Source organism: Pleurodeles waltl, chromosome 12 (genome assembly GCF_031143425.1).
Source record: "Pleurodeles waltl isolate 20211129_DDA chromosome 12, aPleWal1.hap1.20221129, whole genome shotgun sequence".
Taxonomy (NCBI): domain Eukaryota; kingdom Metazoa; phylum Chordata; class Amphibia; order Caudata; family Salamandridae; genus Pleurodeles; species Pleurodeles waltl.
The window spans coordinates 125,760,220-125,764,809 of NC_090451.1; the positions used below are offsets into that span (position 1 = coordinate 125,760,220).

Sequence of the window (4,590 nt, forward strand, 5' to 3'; positions counted from 1 at the left end):
GAGATGGATTTTTACAGATCTTAATGACGCATCTCCCTTCTGACCCTTCAATTTGCATAAACAGTGACTCTACCAATAGGTCCCAATTTTAAAACTCTTTTACAGTCTCCTTCTAAGTAAACTCCTAAACCGTGGACTCCAAGAAATCGGCTGATTGGCGCTGCTGTTGTTTTGCTTCATTCTGCTTAGATCACCTTCAAATGGAAGGTTTAACAAATAATTTGTTCTCCCCACGCGGTCACCCGCTCTTCTCTCTGCAAAATAAAATCGAACCTCTGTTAAATAAAGATTTAAAGTAAATTATCTATCTTCCCAAATAAAGTTGGTAAATGTGTTCTTCACAGTTATTTTAAAAATCAGGTTTAAAATAAACAACAGAGGTAGTCAGCAGGATTCAAACCCGTGCAGGGAACCCCCAAAAGGATTTCAATCCCATCACCTTAACCACTCGGCCATAACTACCAGCTCTCATTGAGCTCTGCCGAAACTGTATATCACAACAAAATTGTGCAAAACGGCCGTGCAGACCTATATATGACTCCATTTAGTAGGATCTCTAACTGTGTGCAAAGGGCACATTGCTATGTTTCTGTCTAAGCTTTGCTTTAGGTCTGAGGTCTTAAGAACCAAAGCAGGCTCCACGCACACTTGCCTGCACAAAAAAACAAGCATTTGCAATGCGAAAGGTCTCACATTTGTGAGAGTTAGAGCTATTGGCGTTGCAATGACAATGTCTTTTACCTAGGTTTTGGTTTTCTTTGGGAAAATTTGATGTGTCCACGTTGTGTTTTGGGGCACTTCCTGTCGCGGGCGCTAGGCCTACCCACACAAGTGAGGTAAAAAATGTTATCGGGAGACTTGGGGAAACATAGAATAGCAAAACAAGAGTTACTGCCCCTTGTCTTTATCTACATTTTTTCCTTCCAAATATAAGACAGTGTGTAAAAAAGACGTCTATTTGAGAAATGCCCTTTAATTCGCATGCTAGTGTGGGCACCCCAGAATTCAGAGATGTGCAAATAACCACTGCTCCTTCACTCCTTATCTTGTGCCCATTTTGGAAATAGAAAGGTTTTCTTGATACCTATTTTTCACTCTATATACTTCGGCAAATTAATTGCAGTATACTCGGTATAGAATGAAAACCCACTGCAAGGTGCAGCTCATTTATTTTCTCTGGATACCTAGGGTTCTTGATGAACCTACAAGCCCTATATATCCCCGCAACCAGAAGAGTCCAGCAGGCGTAATGGTATATTGCTTTCAAAAATCTGACATTGCAGAAAAAAGTTACAGAGTAAAACGTAGAGGAAAATGGCTGTTTTTTTCTTCTCAATTTCAATATATTTTTTTTTATTTCAGTTGATATTTTCTGTAGGAAACACTTGTAAGATCTACACAAGTTACCCATTGCTGAATTCAGAATGTTGTCTTCTTTTCAAAAATGTTTAGGTTACTGGGACCCAGCATTGGTTTCACACCCATTTCTGTCACTGACTGGAAGGAGGCTAAAAGCACACAAAATCGTAAAAATGGGGTATGTCCCAGTAAAATGCCAAAATTGTGTTGAAAAATTGGGTTTTCTGATTCAAGTCTGCCTGTCCCTGAAAGCTGGGAAGCTGGTGATTTTAGCAGTGCAAACCCTTTGTTGATGCCAATTTCAGGGACAAAAACCACAAGCCTTCTTCTCCAGCCCTTTTTTCCATTTTTTTCTTTTTTAAAACAACATTTTTACTGTATTTTGGCTAATTTCTTGGTCTCCTTCAGGGGAACCCACAAAGTCTGGGTACCTCTAGAATCCCTAGGATGTTGGAAAAAAAGGACGCAAATTTGGCGTGGATAGCTTATGTGGACAAAAATCTATGAGGGCCTAAGCGCGCCCTGCCCCAAATAGCCAAAAAAATGCCTGGCACCTGAGGGGGAAAAGGCTGGCAGCGAAGGGGTTAAAATGCACTATTTTATTCCAATTTCTTCACTTAGCTTCAGATGAACTATTTTTCCCTCCCACCAACTCCTTTCAAAGTGCACCAGCCACCACTGCCTTGGGTGGGACAGATTGTTTTCGATTGCATTATGGCAGATTGTTTTGGATTGCAGTGTGGTAGTTTGTTTTTGATTGGAGTGCAGCAGATTGCAGTGGGGTAGATTGTTTTGAATTGGAGTAGGGGAGATTGTTTTGAAGTGGAGTCGGGCAGATTGGAGTGGGGCAGATTGTTTTGGATGGAAGTGGGACAGATTGTTTTGGAGTGGTGCAGATTGTTTTTTATTATAGTGGGGCACATTGGAGTGAGACAGATTTGCTTGGGGTGGGTGGAGAGGATTGGAGTAGGATGAGTTAGAGTGGATTGGATTCGGGTGAGTGATTTGGACTGGAGTGAGGTGGATTAGTGTGGGTGAAGTGGTCTGGATGGGGTGGATTGTAGTGGGGAAGATTGGAGTGGGGTGGATTGAAGTGTACCGCAGGATTATGTGTTAAAGATTAATTTCAGAATTTACACATAATAAAGAAACACTGTTGATTTGCAATATTTTAAACGAGCTAATCGTCATCTTTTGAGAAGAGAGCCCACGAACAAAAGCAAAAGAAAACATGCGTGGAACGTGGGAAAAGACGATTTGGCAAAATAAAAGAAAGTTCGATTTAAATTTAAAACTTAACAGTTTTGGTTGTCCTGCTGGGCATGTTTTTGCCAGTCACAAGCCTTCTGTTTGCAGGGCACTAGAAGGTAAAAGGAAAAAATAGTACCTTGATCAGGTGGGGAGCAGCGGTCAGGCACTGATTAAGCTGAATCAATCAACGCTTGGTCGCTGCTCTACAGAGAGGAACGGAAATGATGCAAGACATGCCTTGATGAATTAGGAAACTGTAAAGAAGAGTGCCACATAAATAAAAAAATGGTGAGAGACATGCGGGCTCCAAGCCCTTTACTGAATACTACAGAGTCTATCAAGCGAGACCCTAAAAAGGTCAGTTAGTTAAAATAAACAAACATTGTTACTTCTAAATATCAATATTCCAAGGACGCCTAGATGGTCGTCAAGCAAAAAGTTCCTAGTGCATGGAGGGGCTTATGGTAGTTCTGAAGAGAGGCAAAGGACTTGGTCAGAGGGTGGCCTTGTTGGTGTGGTAGGGAAGCAATAACTCAAACATTATTACTGGGGTAGGGGAGCTTGCAATTCGGAGTAATGAAAATTATCACAAAGCAATCAAGTAATTCCACATCAAAATAACAAGCGTGCGGGCTGACAACCATGCTCTCAGCATCAACGAGCGCAGAGTGAAGTGAATTTTACCATCCTCTGTGCATTTTTATTGCGAGGCTCATTTACATTTGACTTGGCGCGCAGAACGAGTGAGAACCCGGTCAATAGAAACAAAAATCATCTATTTAAAAAGTTTAGTTTCACGTGGGCCTGTTGTGCTTACTTCTTTCAGAATAGCTTTTGAACCTCTGTCCTGTGTGTGTCTGTGACTGTCACGTGAAAGGCAGTCAGAGCATCCAGGTGGGCCCCATGTCACCTGGGGCACCGCCCACCAGTGCTGGAGTTTTAAACAGCACCCGGTTGCATTTTGGGACTTGTGCCTTTTCAATGTGAGCTCAAAGACGGGAGCCTGTGAAATTCTATTGGCTAAAAAATATTAACAGCGGAATGTGAATAGGCCACACAAGACATGACGTCACTGGAAAGCTAAACAGTATGTTGGGGAGACTGGGTGCGGCAATAGGGCTGATGTCATGAATACGTGCAACTCCTCAGTTATTTTTGAATGAACTGCTCATTCATTAGATCCCATCCAAAGAAATGACCCCACCAGTATGAACACTTGTTTCATTAGAAAATGATGGAGTCACATTGCCTATGTAGAGCAGGTGCTTATACCTTGGTTGGAAGTCATTGCTCGGGAGAGTGTTGTCTTTTAAGGTGATTGCACTAGGTCCGAGCAGGTGGGAGAAGACTTGTGCAGTGACTGAGTAAGAGAGATAACCTTCAATTACCACATCACCCTCCCGACATTGTAATCATGTCCATGAAATGGTTTATCAACTCGACTTTCCACACTCAGTGAGGTGACTCAGGGTTACGGTGCTCATGAAGTGCACAGACACACTGAGAGCAACAGGTAGCGTGGCCGAGCGGTCTAAGGCGCTGGATTAAGGCTCCAGTCTCTTTGGAGGCGTGGGTTCAAATCCCACCGCTGCCAGAGATGGATTTTTACAGATCTTAATGACGCATCTCCCTTCTGACCCTTCAATTTGCATAAACAGTGACTCTACCAATAGGTCCCTAATTTTAAAACTCTTTTACAGTCTCCTTCTAAGTAAACTCCTAAACCGTGGACTCCAAGAAATCGGCTGATTGGCGCTGCGTTTGTTTTGCTTCATTCTGCTTAGATCACCTTCAAATGGAAGGTTTAACAAATAATTTGTTCTCCCCACGCGGTCACCCGCTCTTCTCTCTGCAAAATAAAATCGAACCTCTGTTAAATAAAGATTTAAAGTAAATTATCTATCTTCCCAAATAAAGTTGGTAAATGTGTTCTTCACAGTTATTTTAAAAATCAGGTTTAAAATAAACAACAGAGGTAGT

The 4,590-nt window shown here is 42.0% G+C and overlaps 1 non-coding gene across 1 annotated transcript; it reads left to right on the forward strand.

Annotated features, from left to right (window-relative positions):
• Positions 1-4,122: 4,122 nt before the first annotated feature.
• Positions 4,123-4,204, forward strand: TRNAL-AAG (transfer RNA leucine (anticodon AAG)). Its single transcript has one exon. It is a non-coding gene; the product is annotated as a tRNA-Leu (tRNA).
• Positions 4,205-4,590: the final 386 nt, after the last annotated feature.